The sequence below is a fragment of the Schistocerca serialis genome, chromosome 1 (genome assembly GCF_023864345.2).
Source record: "Schistocerca serialis cubense isolate TAMUIC-IGC-003099 chromosome 1, iqSchSeri2.2, whole genome shotgun sequence".
NCBI lineage: Eukaryota > Metazoa > Arthropoda > Insecta > Orthoptera > Acrididae > Schistocerca > Schistocerca serialis.
This window is the reverse complement of record NC_064638.1, coordinates 1204202859-1204218432: the sequence shown is the minus strand read 5'-3', so window position 1 is coordinate 1204218432 and position 15574 is coordinate 1204202859. Positions and strand designations below refer to the sequence as shown.

At 40.4% G+C, this 15574-nt stretch overlaps 1 pseudogene; it reads right to left on the bottom strand.

Annotated features, from left to right (window-relative positions):
* Window positions 1-13290: 13290 nt before the first annotated feature.
* LOC126426697 (5S ribosomal RNA) lies at window positions 13291-13408 on the bottom strand (annotated as a pseudogene).
* Between the last annotated feature and the right edge of the window lie 2166 nt (window positions 13409-15574).

The following is a 15574-nucleotide window of genomic DNA, read 5'->3' as shown; positions in this document are numbered from 1 at the left end:
CGTAAAAATAACATCATAACACCTCAGTCAAATCTCAAAACGTTGCAGCTTCTTTCAATAATATCAAAACCTTCAATAAAGTCATCTACCTCAAACGTACTTCAAAAATCATGATCCCTTACCAAATTCATCATTCAAAGCTCTCATAGTATCACAATGGCTCCAAAAAAATATGAACAGTTCACAAAGAACAGACAAAATACAATTTCATAAGTGTGAAGTTATCCAACTGTGTAATTACGTTAACATCAGTCACTGATGTAGTAAAATAAATGTTTGTCTCTCCCAGTTAAATGATCAGATAGCTGTGTAATTTATGTGTTAGAGAAATATGGTACCAATGTGTAAAGTTGTATAAGCAAATACCATATTAGCTAGGGCTCCTTGTGCTTGCCACACACATGGTACACAAAGTAAGCATGTACCCCCCTGAGGTTTAATGTAATTATACCCTCAGGTGTTACAGATTACAGCAATGGAATGAAATGTATCACGGAAAACCTTTGTATCATTGTACTTCAAATCTCTTTAAAAATAAATGATTGAAGTACAAAATTAATCACTCAAATACGTGTACTGTAGCGCTAAACTGTGCATCTTGTTGTAAGATAATCTCTGTGCAAGTGTCGTAGTTATCGTCCTCCGAAAGCTAACTTCTGCAGAAGCCAATGTACTTACCTCATGATAAACAAAAGTGAAATGCTTTGCGTATAGATATCTTAGTTATTACGCTTATTGCCGTGAGGAAGAAAGTACTGTGCTGTAACGTATTGTTGTGCTTCGGAAAAGGCAGTCTCATTGTAGCTATACCACAATAGTTACTACTAAAACATGTTTTACTTTCCAGAATAATACAGAAAAACGTGCAGAAATAAAACAGAAACACTGCAAAAGCAACATTGTAAATTGTCACTCATTAGTAGCGTCGTGATAAAATCGTGTAGCTGTCACATAAACTAACCACTGTGTCATCTGGTATCTCACTGAAAGTACTTTAAATCCAGAATGTATTTTCAAGTAAACCAAAATGTTGCATTAAAATCTCATTAGCAGTATATGTTCTAAGTATGTAAGCCTTATAGTCGTTACGTAATCGTGCAACTAACAAGCAAGAATGTACACACACAATAACACTGTGACGTCTGTTCACTATAACAATGCATTCGTAATTTCTGTTTAAATAAGTTCTCTTGGTTCTTGATTGGATATTTAACTTCAAACATTGTTGCATGGTAACAGTTTCTAAGTCTGACAATGCATACTAGAAATGTGAAGTGAAAAGTTTTATGGCAAAGACAAAGTTAAAAAGCAGATTATTTTTCAATAAACGGTTTTACATGTGAAATGTGGTGTAAACCTTTACTCTTCCTAGTGCACAGAGTTTCAACTTCAAAGCAATTATCATGTGGTATACGTCGGATTCTGTAAGGTCCATTGTAAACTAGAAAGAATTTGTGACTCAAGTGTTTCTTCTTATGTGACAATGAATGAGTTTTAATGAGAACTTTCTGACCAATATATAATTTCTTTGCATTTGCTTTACCGTGTAGTTTTCTCCTTTTGTCTGCTGCAGATTTTATATTTTTAATAGCCAAATCAATTATGTCTTTGTGTCGAAGTTTACATGTATTCGGGAAAGGTACAAGCTCTCTAGTTCTGTTCGGTGGTTCTTCATTCTTCAGTACAAGAGTAGGTGGTAAAGCAGTGGAATCATGAGGCATTTCACTCAGCACATTTTGAAATAAGTGTAAATATCTGTCCCAATGCTGATGCTTTCTGTGACAATAAAGTCTGCAAAGCTTATTGATTTCTTTCATAATCCATTCAGACGGGTTACAATGTGATGAGTACAATGAAATAAAAACAGGTTTAATTTTATGATTCCGAACCATGCGTGACCAAACAGCAGATCTGAATTGCGGTCCGTTATCTGAAATGACTTTAGCAACGTGGCCAACTTCACGTAAGAAATTTTTAACAAAGGCGTTGGATACAGACCGTCCAGTGGCTTTACGTAACGGAGTGAAAGAAACAAATTTTGAAGTAAGTTCAACAGCGACTAGAACGTACGAAACTCCATTCGACGTTCTGACAAGGGGACCCAAGAGATCAACAGCAGCAAATTCTTTTAATTTAGAAGGAATGATAGGAAACAACGGAGCACGATGTGAGATAGTAGATGGTTTCACCTTTTGACAAAGGTTACAAATAGACAAGACTCTTCGAATTCTCTTTTCCATATTGTTAAAATAACAAGTCGTTCGAAGACTATGATAACATTTCCGTGGACCAAAATGTGCATAGCTGAAATGAATGTACAAATGAGCTTATTAACAAAATCGTCAGGAATGCAAAGTACCCTTAGCTTGTCATCAACAGTGCAGCGTTTGAACAGTATGTTGTTTCTAACCAGATAATAATGCCGAATCTGAGTGTGTGTCTTTTCATGCCACTTACTTTTGATGTCTTTCCAAATCGGATCTTTATCTTATTCATGAACAATGTCCTTTAAAGATGTGGTGATGAAGTTTTCAAAGGTGACTTTCTGAATGTAAAGAATACTGAAATTTTTCTCGAGGTTGCCTTCTGTGTTACTTTTCTCAAGCCCAGCCGGTGCGCGTGACAGTGCGTCCGCAACAATGTTCTCCTAGCCGAGAATGTAGACTATTGTGAAGTGGAATTCTTGCAGATGCAATGCCCAACGTTTTAACCTGTCATGATTTGATTTTGAAGACATAAGAAATTGTAATGCACGATGGTCACTGTATACTTTTACGTGCTTACCAGAAAGAAAGAAACGGAATTTGTTAAATGCCCAAACGATAGCTAAATCTTCTAATTCAGTAACGGAAGAATTTTTTTCAGATTTTGTTAGCACTCGGCTAGCAAAAGCAATGGTTTTCTGAACAGTAGTATCATTTTCTGTGGCTTCTTGAAATAAATGGGCACCAAGACCGACTTTAGAAGAATCTGTGCTAAGGCAGAAATCTTGTGACAGATCTGGATGAGCTAGTATTGGCGCGTTAAGCAGCGATTCTTTCAAAGAATTGAATTCCAACTGTGCTTGTTCGTCCCAGTTCCAAATAGTATTTTTTCCAGTGAGAGAACAAAGTTTTGGTGTAACTAGAATTTGCATATTCAGAAAACGACGGTAAAAATTTACAAGACCTAGAAAACTGCGGACTTGGTTTTTTGTGGATGGAACTGGAATGGTTCTGATTGCTTCTAACTTTTCAGGATCCGGCTGAATGCCTTCAGAAGAAATAATATGTCCCAAAAACGTCACCTTTGTCCTACCGAATTCAGACTTTTCCAAGTTAACTATAATTCCAGATTCTGCAAAAAAATGTAACAAGCTGTTGAGGATGCGATTGTGTTGTTCCCATGAGGCGTCTGCTATCAGAATATCGTCCACATATAAGGTGATGTGACGTTTTAAGAACTTAGGTAATATGGAATTTAGCCCGCGAATGAATGCTGCCGAAGAAATGTTCAAACCAAAAGGAAGTCTCCGAAACTGATAAAGAACGCCGAAACAAAGGAAAGCTGTGTATTTTCTACATTCTGGATGAAGTTCGATCTGATAAAAGCTGTATCTGAGATCAATAGAAGACAACACTTTAACACCATTAGAATTTTGAAGAAGTTTTTCTAATGTTTGCGGCCTGTCTGTTTCAGGAATGATGATAGTATTGATTTGTCTCGAATCTAAGACAAGCCTGATCGATCCATTTTTCTTCTCAACAACATGTAATGAATTGTTGTATGAGCTTACTGCAGGCTCAATAATGCCCTCGTGAAGCATAGATTGTATTTCTGTTCTAACACGGTCCCTATAATGCGCCGGAATTACGTATGGTCTAACACAAAATTTAATATGCTTACGAACACGAAATTGGTATTGAAATCCCTTGATTGTTCCTGTTTTGTGAGTAAAAACTGTGGAATGTGGTTGTAAAATCTCAAAAGGTCTTGCTTATCAGTGTCATTGCAATTATCAATTGTTTGAATTTTATTCTGAATTAACTCGTTAGTATCAAATGCGCCGTCGATATCATCCCTGTCAGTACTTGCAGAGTGATTGTTAGTGTCAAGTTCCGTCGAAAATTCCGATCTGTTGTCTAACAGGAGGTAAAGCCGATTAATTTCTTCGTTATGGTTTGAGAGCCAATCTTCAAATTTCAAAGCTATTGACTTACCTTCCTTCTCTAAACTTATTTCACCATCGTGAAAGTTTAAGATTGCTTTGCATTCATTCAAAAAGTCTACTCCCAATATAATTACCGTCGATAATAATGGAACAATAAGAAAGTTCATAGAGAAGCTGTGGCTTTCACAAAAGAATTCTAAGTTGGTTTGTTGGCGTACATCTACACTTTTTCCAAAGATTGCACCTTGTAATTTAATCTTACGTAACGGAAGTGTGGGACAATCGTTCGATTTGTTGCATTTGCTAAAGGCTGTTTCACTAATTACTGAAATGGGGCTGCCAGAGTCAAGTACTGCCGTAAATTTTACGTCATTTACTGTAATGTGAATCACAGGATATGCAATGTTCCTATGTTTTACGTCATGCTCCTGGAGTAAGATGTCCCTAATGTCTTCCATTTTTACGTAATTACTAGCTACGGCAGCTGCGTCGTCAGTTTCATAAGTACGTTTTGTGGCTGCCAGCGGTATGAGTCATTGCCTATTGTCTCTTTGATGGCGCGCGTCGTTATTGGGATTTGGAGACCTAACTTCTACAAATTCACCTTGTCGAGAGGGCCCTGCCCTGTTTGAATCCCGCCAGTTCTGATGCAATTCAGGTCTGTCGTTACGATCATATCGTCTGTCGTCATGTCGGTAGATTCCATAGTTTCTTTCTTGTCGATCACGTGGTGGAGAATTTCTCCCTGAATCGTAACTGCACGCTGGACCATTGCGTCGAAAGTTATTCTGTCTCCCTTGATATTAATTATTTTGGTTTCCATATTGTCTGTTTCTCTGATAGTCTCTGTGATAGTCACTACCGTGGAGAGGTGATCTATCCCTGTAATTGTTACTACTCTGCCGACGGTTCTCATACGGGTGGTGTCTGTTTTGGTCACGATTTGTGTTGTGAGAATAGCCTTGTCGTGTCCAGTTATTATTTCTTTCATCACGGAATTGTGACGGATGTGACCTGTAATTGTTGTGCACCTGTTTTCGCATCCCGCGATTGTCAGTGTCAATTTCTAATTCTTGTAAGAGTCCCTGAAAAGCTTCAATGTCGTCTTTGCAACGTCCTGCCAAAATAATATGTCATAAATGTTCAGGTAATTTGATTAAGCAAATGCGGATGAGTCCTGAGGAGCTGTATGGGTTTGACAGGTACTGATTCTTGTGCAACATGTCTTCAAAATATTTGAAAGACTGGAAAATTCAGATTGATCGAAATGTTTCATCATTATGATGGTATGTTTTACTCGGTCTTGTGTAGCTTGAGACCAATATGCTGAGAGGAAGGCATGATAAAATTCTCCTTCACTGTGACAATCGTGAATGACCGATCGCATTCTTTCAGCTGGTTCATTCTCTAAGTAGCCACACATAAATTCTAACCTGTTCTCCAATGACCAGTTGGGAGGAAAACAATGGGAGAATTGATGGAGCCACGCTTGTGGATGAATGTCGGTGCCAGATTTCTTAAATGTTTTGAATTTACGTGTAGTAATAAACAGCTTATAGTCAAAATCATCGTGTCGGCGAGTAGCATATCGGTCATTGTTACGTCGTGTCGGCAGTTCCATCTCAAAATTCGGTGCACCTTACCAATTTCTTTCATAATTTCCGAAATGCCCTGTGTTATTATTTTGTGGTTGTTCTGTATTTCTCAGTCCCTCTTCCCATGTTGGAGCGTGAGTGTCCTCTGAAATATGTAATTTTTGTATTACCTGTTTCAGCTGATCTTGTACTTGCCGGATTTCTCTTTGGTGTTGCATATTAATTTGATTCTGATTTTGTTTGAATTTCCTAATTTGTTCGCACTCTTCTGTGTCATTAAAGACTACCGGTTTTGTGTCATTCAGATTATCATCTACCTTCATAGATAAATTATTTAGCTGATCCGAAAGTTCGACTACTTTCTCTGATAGTGAACTAATTTCCTCCATGTGTCTTTCTGAACCAATTTTCAGAGTATCTACTGTGTCCTTTAAGTTTTCCTGAGTTTTTGCAAGTTGCGTAACGGAATCGGTAGATGCAACTGAGTCAATTTTAGCTTGCAAGGTCTCATGATTTTCATGAAAAATAGTTTGCAGTTCTTTTATGGCTGCTTCGTGATTTTGTAATGCATTTTCATGCAGCGAAAAAATAGGTTGAAAATGCTCACAAATTTGTGTTTTTACGTCATTGCAGACTTTTTGACATTTCGATTCAATGTTATGTAACTCAGTAGTTAAATCTTCACGTGTTTGTTCAAGTGTGGTGTCTAACTTCCGAAGATTTTGTTCCATTGTGTCTAGCTTTTGAAGCTTTTGCTGTGTTTGTCTCTGATTTTGTTCCATTGTGTCTAACTTTTGAAGATTTTGTTCCATTGTGTCTAACTTTTGAAGCTTTTGCTGTGCTTGTCCCATTTGTTGTATTAATTGTAAGAACAATGCACTGGTGTCTGAAGCATGTTCCTCAGTGCTTTTCGGCAGTGAATTCACACCGGCAACATTCACATTTTGACAAGCAGAAAATGTGTCTTGACATATTTGAGAAAACGGTGAGGACCCAAAACCTGAATCTACAGTATTTGTGAGGTTGTGTCCTGCCATTTCGGATTCCCGAGGCGAGCTATTGCCGATCGATCAATCGATAATGCTTCCCTGTTCTCTAATTGTTTCACTGTCTACGCTATTATTTGCCGCCTGCTCCATTTCCCTATGCACAGTTACCAAATTACTACTTTGAATATCTGTTAATTCATTACACAATGGTGCTGATAAGCTACGCTCGTCGTCACCATTATTTCTCAGTTTACTTTGGAGCCTAGTGTTACGTTTTTCATACGCCATTATTGACAAATATTTCACACGATAACACAGAAAAGCACAATTTGAAGAGCAAAATAAGAAAACACATTAACATAGCACTGAAAATTATATCTCGTTAATTGCAAGCACAGCTGTGAAATACTTGGTGCAAATCTACATGGATGCCACAACTGTTTTACTATACAAGAATGAGAAACTACAACTACAAAGGAAATTCTCTCTACAATTACATGCTAGCAATAAACAAAGGCTGCACTAATTGCACAAACTACAAGAAAAAATCAGAAGATTCCAGTGAGGTGTCCTGGCAGGGTCGCCATATGAAACGTCCCCTCAGTGCTTAAATTGACACACAATATTTTTAGCGCAATGCAATCTGACTTTCAGTAATCGCTACAAAGAATGGCCCTGACTAACATTAACCTATACCTTTCTCAAATCACTTACCTCACAAAAATCTTCGTTACTCGAACTACTGCAATTCAGCGAGGGCCACTACTGCCAGCTAAATAAAAGATTCAAACTACTACTGATAGGCATAGTTAGCAAATGAAAGATTTTGATAGAGAACAAACGATGTATTTACCTTAATAGTGTTGAAAAGTCATAATATACATAGCAGTTCATGACATCCAGTCTTACAAATTTCAAAACTCCGCCATTTCTCTCCCCACATCCACCACTGCTGGCAGCTCACCTCCAACTGCGCAATGCTACGCGCTGTTAACAGCCAACTGCCCAATACTACAATGGTCAACAACAATGCAAACCAACCAAAGACTGCACACAGCACAGCCAGTAATTTTCATACAGAGCGCTACGTGGCGTTACCAATATAAAAACCTAAACAGCCTACTTACAAGGACCTATAAAGTGCATATCCGGTGCTCAGATCTTGATTAGACAGCTGCAGCGAAACGCTAGTCGCTTGAAAGCATTCTAAGATTGTATTCCATGCGACACATTATTTCTAGTTTCCAACCAGTCTGTAAGCCTGATTGCGACACTATACCTTTTCATGCATATTAGTCGATTTGTCATTCAAAACCTGTTTGATCATAAGAAAACTAAACAAAAGTGCCTCTTTAGCATCAGCTCTGGCCGACCACCTGGTGCCCGATAACCTTTCCAAAATCGGAATTTTAGTACTATCACGTCCGCCCCAATAGCTGAACAGTCAGCGTGTTGGCATGCCACGCAAGGAGGCCCGGGTTCGATTTCCGGCTGGGGTGGGAGATTTTCTCCCCTCAGGGACTGGGTGTTGTGCGGTCCTCATCATCGTTTCATCACCGTTGTGGACACGCAAGTCGCCCAATGTAGCGTCGCACTCAATAAGACATGCACTTGGCAACCGTACTTTCGCCTGGGAACTCCCGGCAGCTGAGGCCATACGATCATTTCCATTTTTTTCCCAGTACTATCATTTTTCAGTGCTTTCAAAATAAGACTTCATCGATAGGTAGAAACGGAAAAAATTGTACAGGGACTTTCAAGGAAATCAAAGAAAATGAATGCTTCTGTACAACATTCTGCACCACACTTGGCGACTAAATTTAGGGAATGTGAGAAACAGGGAACATATTCAGCGTACTTATTTATATTTTTAATTCGTGCTGCTAAGCCGATGCACCTGACACTTATTTTACTGGCATTGTCATAGCTTTGCCCATGGCAATCTCTGATATAATGGCATTCTGTGTTTAAAAAAAAAGTAAGCTTTGATAGAGTTCTTCAGCAGTACTACCCTCCATATCCAAAAACTTCACAAATCTTTCCACTGGTCCGGATGGTAGGACATAGAACACTATCAGAACAAGTTGATCCACGTGAGATATATCAGGAGTAGAATCCAATGACACTGGATAGTATTTGAATTTCTTAATTTGGCAAATAATATGATCCGGTATGGCTGATGCAATTTTTTTTTTGTCATCAGTCTACTGACTGGTTTGATGCGGCCCGCCACGAATTCCTTTCCTGTGCTAACCTCTTCGTCTCAGAGTAGCACTTGCAACCTACGTCCTCAATTATTTGCTTGACGTATTCCAATCTCTGTCTTCCTCTACAGTTTTTGCCCTCTACAGCTCCCTCTAGTACCATGGAAGTCATTCCATCATGTCTTAGCAGATGTCCTATCATCCTGTCCCTTCTCCTTATCAGTGTTTTCCACATATTCCTTTCCTCTCCGATTCTGCGTAGAACCCCCTCATTCCTTACCTTATCAGTCCACCTAATTTTCAACATTCGTCTATAGCACCACATCTCAAATGCTTCGATTCTCTTCTGTCCCGGTTTTCCCACAGTCCATGTTTCACTACCATACAATGCTGTACTCCAGACGTACATCCTCAGAAATTTCTTCCTCAAATTAAGGCCGGTATTTGATATTAGTAGACGTCTCTTGGCCAGAAATGCCTTTTCTGCCATAGTGAGTCTGCTTTTGATGTCCTCCTTGCTCCGTCCGTCATTGGTTATTTTATTGCCTAGGTAGCAGAATTCCTTAACTTCATTGACTTCGTGACCATTAATCCTGATGTTAAGTTTCTCGCTGTTCTCATTTCTACTACTTCTCATTACCTTCGTCTTTCTCCGATTTACTCTCAAACCATACTGTGTACTCATTAGACTGTTCATTCCGTTCAGCAGATCATTTAATTCTTCTTCGTTTTCACTCAGGATAGCAATGTCATCAGCGAATCGTATCATTGATATCCTTTCACCTTGTATTTTAATTCCACTCCTGAACCTTTCTTTTATTTCCATCATTGCTTCCTCGATGTACAGATTGAAGAGTAGGGGTGAAAGGCTACAGCCTTGTCTTACACCCTTCTTAATACGAGCACTTCGTTCTTGATCGTCCACTCTTATTATTCCCTCTTGGTTGTTGTACATATTGTATATGACCCGTCTCTCCCTATAGCTTACCCCTACTTTTTTCAGAATCTCGAACAGCTTGCACCATTTTATATTGTCGAACGCTTTTTCCAGGTCGACAAATCCTATGAAAGTGTCCTGATTTTTCTTTAGCCTTGCTTCCATTATTAGCCGTAACGTCAGAATTGCCTCTTCGTCCCTTTACTTTTCCTAAAGCCAAACTGATCGTCACCTAGCGCATTCTCAATTTCCTTTTCCATTTTTCTGTATATTATTCTTGTAAGCAGCTTCGATGCATGAGCTGTTAAGCTGATTGTGCGATAATTCTCGCACTTGTCAGCTCTTGCCGTCTTCGGAATTGTGTGGATGATGCTTTTCCGAAAGTCAGATGGTATGTCGCCAGACTCATATATTCTACACACCAACGTGAATAGTCGTTTTGTTACCCCTTCCCCTAATGATTTTAGAAATTCTGATGGAATGTTATCTATCCCTTCTGCCTTATTTGACCGTAAGTCCTCCAAAGCTCTTTTAAATTATGATTCTAATACTGGATCCCCTATCTCTTCTAAATCGGCTCCTGTTTCTTCTTCTATCACATCAGACAAATCTTCACCCTCATAGAGGCTTTCAATGTATTCTTTCCACCTATCTGCTCTCTCCTCTGCATTTAACAGTGGAATTCCCGTTGCACTCTTAATGTTACCACCGTTGCTTTTAATGTCGCCAAAGGTTGTTTTGACTTTCCTGAATGCTGAGTCTGTCCTTCCGAAAATCATATCTTTTTCGATGTCTTCACATTTTTCCTGCAGCCATTTCGTCTTAGCTTCCCTGCACTTCCTATTTATTTCATTCCTCAGCGACTTGTATTTCTGTATTCCTGATTTTCTCGGAACTTGTTTGTACTTCCTCGTTTCATCAATCAACTGAAGTATTTCTTCTGTTACCCATGGTTTCTTCGCAGCTACCTTCTTTGTACCTATGTTTTCCTTCCCAACTTCTGTGATGGCCCTTTTTAGAGATGTCCATTCCTCTTCAACTGTACTGCCTACTGCGCTATTCCTTATTGCTGTATCTATAGCGTTAGAGAACTTCAAACGTATCTCTTCATTCCTTAGTACTTCCGTGTCCCACTTCTTTGCGTATTGATTCTTCCAGACTAATGTCTTGAACTTCAGCCTACTCTTCATCACTACTATATTGTGATCTGAGTCTATATCTGCTCCTGGGTACGCCTTACAATCCAGTATCTGATTTCGGAATCTCTGTCTGACCGTGATGTAATCTAATTGAAACCTTCCCGTATCTCCCGGCCTTTTCCAAGTATACCTCCTCCTCTTGTGATTCTTGAACAGGGTATTCGCTATTACTAGCTGAAACTTGCTACAGAACTCAATTAGTCTTTCTCCTCTTTCATTCCTTGTCCCAAGCCCATATTCTCCTGTAACCTTTTCTTCTACTCCTTCCCCTACAACTGCATTCCAGTCGCCCATGACTATTAGATTTTCGTCCCCCTTTACATGCTGCATTACCCTTTCAATATCCTCATACACTTTCTCTATCTGTTCATCTTCAGCTTGCGACGTCGGCATGTATACCTGAACTGTCGTTGTCGGTGTTGGTCTGCTGTCGATTCTGATTAGAACAACCCAGTCACTGAACTGTTCACAGTAACACACCCTCTGCCCTACCTTCCTATTCATAACGAATCCTACACCTGTTATACCATTTTCTGCTGCTGTTGATATTACCCGATACTCATCTGACCAGAAATCCTTGTCTTCCTTCCACTTCACTTCACTGTCCCCTGCTATATCTAGACTGAGCCTTTGCATTTCCCGTTTCAGATTTTCTAGTTTCCCTACCACGTTCAAGCTTCTGACATTCCACGCCCCGACTCGTAGAACGTTATCCTTTCGTTGATTATTCAACCTTTTTCTCATGGTAACCTCCCCCTTGGCAGTCCCCTCCCGGAGATCCGAATGGGGGACTATTCCGGAATCTTTTGCCAATGGAGAGATCATCATGACACTTCTTCAATTACAGGCCACATGTCCTGTAGATACACGTTACGTGTCTTTAATGCAGTGGTTTCCATTGCCTTCTTCTGCATCCTCATGTCGTTGATCATTGCTGATTCTTCCGCCTTTAGGGGCAATTTCCCACCCTTAGGACAAGAGAGTGCCCTGAACCTCTATCCGCTCCTCCGCCATCTTTGACAAGGCCGTTGGCAGAATGAGGCTGACTTCTTATGCCGGAAGTCTTCGGCCGCCAATTCTGATTATTTATCAAAATTTAGTCAGTGGCGGGGATCGAACTCGGGACCGAAGACGTTTAATTATGAATCAAAGACGCTACCCCTAGACCACGGGTACACCCCGAATGAATTCCTCGCACGTTGCCGTTGACAAATATGATGCATGACCCTTTCCGTTATTGCATGAATTCGTATATGTTGGGCCAGAAACACATCAAATTTGGATAGTAATTCTAATAACCCCAAATAATTTCCACTGTAGTGTGAACCAACAATTTCATCACTACCTCGAAATGTTAGACCTTGCTCAGCTAAAAGACTTATAACTGCAACAATTCGTTCTAAGAGTGTTCGCCAATATTTTTGTGTTCGCTCTCAGTTTGGCTTGAATCGACACGTGCGTCCTTGTTTTTTAGAACTAACAGGGAAATTATCGCGTTTCTGTGCGAACCGCTTTCTTCATGTCTCTTCAGCAAAATATTTGCATACTTCCAGTCATCTAATCCGTCTTTCGCAAACCATGGCGAGCTGTCAGAATCTGCCACTTTACAAACAAAACAGAACAGTCGCACTTAGCTTTATGAATGGCACAATCAATCTCTCATGTAAGTTTTATTCGTTAGTTTATGTTTGTATGTGAAAAACGACTTTCTACAGAATCTTGGCTTATTTTCCTTCTCATATACTTTCATTGAAAACAAAAAAACTACTGTTCGTATGCGGAACTTCGCTACTTCCTTTCATAATCCAATAATCTCTGTCAAAGTTGCTTGGGCACTCAGCAATATCGTTCGAATACATTTTACTTTTGCTTTGTGTTCCACTTGTACAAGATGCAGTAACATCAGAAGCCTGTAACATGTTTTCGACTTCTCTTTTTCTTGAAGACGGGGTCTATGGGCCGATAGGACTTCCTATGCTTTTTAATTCAGTTTGGCTTGGAGACGATATGACTGAACTGAGAAGACTACTCCTCCACCCGAACATGGAGGCCCAACGGTACCAACCGGCCGGCGTGTCAATGGATGTGGATGTGGAGGTTCATGTGGTCAGCACACCATTGTCCTGGCCATATCTCAGTTTCCGAGACCGGAGCCGCTACTTCTCAGTCAAGTAGCTCCTCAGTTTGCCTCACAAGGGCTGAGAGTGCACCCCGCTTGCCAACAGCGCTCGGCAGACCGGATGGTCACCCATCCAAGTACTAGCCCAGCTCGACAGCGCTTAACTTCGGTGATCTGACGGGAACCGGTGTTACCACTGCGGCAAGGCCGTTGGCTCCGAGAAGACGTGCCGTCTGTTTAATTGCTTTATAACTTGTGGAAAACGTTACTACATCGGAAAAAGTTGCATACTCTGATGAATCTTCTTGTAGTATAACTATCACCCTTACAATCAACCGCAGCTTTCGTATTTTGTTCATTTTCTGTTTGTTCGGCAAAATCAGTCTGAACATTAAAAAACTCAGACAGTTTACGTATTTCAGATATAACAGCATGTGTATTCCCTTCTTTTCCTCTCAGAGTGGGCCGAACCGACAGTCGCCTTCCAAGAGTTTAGACTACTACGGCTTCCCATCTATGGGGATCTATTGAATCTATGCCCATAAAAATTATGCAGGAAGAAGAAGAAAACGAGTTGAGGGTGAGTTCTCAGCTGTTACCTACCCATCAATACAAATTCAGGCACATCTGTAAATTATTCGTAATTAGCGCTCTCATCAAAACATAATCCACTTGGCTTCATGTTTTATATGTAATAAAGGTCGGGTTCCACAAACGACCTAGCTTGAGAATGTGGGTCCTATTGTGAAAGTATGCAGTTACGACCTGACTACTCTCGTGCACACAGACTGTTCGTCACTCGCTATGCCACACTGCTGCGATTTTAGGCCTAAGCGCAAAGTACAAACGTAACCTCGTCTTAACGGCTACCCACGAGCTACAGTGTGGCACTGCCAGGATTTGAATGGAAAGACGGTCAAATTGACACTGTTGAATGTAAAATAGCGAGAGCTAGTAAAGGCATGACTGGCTAAAATCATTGTTTTCCGGCTATTTCACATGCAAATGGAAGCGTATGGGCTTTTCTTTGCGTTCTTATTTGTATGTTTCAGTTTCGTTCCAGATATGGGAGACAACTTTCCAAATGAAGATGCAAATAATGGACTGTCGTTCGATGCTTCTTTACAACCTCCAATGGTGGTAACGTCAATGGACGCTAAAATGAGGAGGTAAGTGATAATGAAGACTGTTCTGAAGATATATAATCATCAGTAATAGCTCGAGATGTTCGTTCGCCGGATGCAAGTCTTTCGATTTGACGCCACTTCGGTGACTTGCGCGTCGATGGGGATTGGGGATGAAATGATCATGATTATTAAAACACAACACCCAGTCCCTGAGCGGAGAAAATCTCCGACCCAGCCGGGAATTGAACCCCGGCCTTTAGCATTGACATTCTGCCCGCTGACCACGCAGCTACCGGGGGCGGAAAACAGCTCGAGAAGATAGTGAAGGAGAATACGAAACGGTCTCTCACTTTATGGAAGACTAAAAAGAAGAGAATCTTTCAGGGTCGTTAAGAAGATTTGTAAATTATTTTACCAAAAACGATCTGTAAATTGACAGTAAATAGGGTAGAAAGCGAAGTCGCGTGTGCAAATGTTTTTAAAGGTCAACATTATCGATCTACATGAATTTAATATAGTATGATACAATAACGTGACGATACGTGGCGTTAATATATCGAGCAATGGGACAATGGTTCAAATGGCTCTGAGCACTATGGGACTCAACTGCTGAGGTCATTAGTCCCCTAGAACTGAGAACTAGTTAAACCTAACTAACCTAAGGACATCACAAACATCCATGCCCGAGGCAGGATTCGAACCTGCGACCGTAGGGGACTTGCGGTTCCAGACTGCAGCGCCTTTAACCGCACGGCGCAATGGGACATTATAGCCACAATGCAAGTGGGCCGATTTTCTAAAAATAATCTGTTACGTGGTTGTACATATTCAATAGAAGTCCTATTGTGGCGCGTAGGGTAACCCATCTTACTACAACAAAAGAACTATGTATTATTAGGAAACAGTCGTGCCGGCCGGTGTGGCCTAGCGGTTCTAGGCGCTTCAGTCTGGAACCGCGCGACCGCTACGGTCGCAGGTTCGAATCCTACCTAGGGCATGGGTGTGTGTGATGTCCCTAGGTTGGTTAGATTTAAGTAGTTCCAAGTTCAAGGGGGCTGATGACCTCAGAAGTTAAGTCCCATAGTCCTCAGAGCCATTTTGAAACAGTCATATTCGCTGTGTGTGAAGAATTTTTCAGCGACACGCTAGTTACTATGCCTATGTGAGTTTTCGATAGACAGGATATGTATAAGCGTATTTTCATTTTAGAAATCACGTGTGGTCGTTCTCCTATCAAAATGGGACGAAAGACGA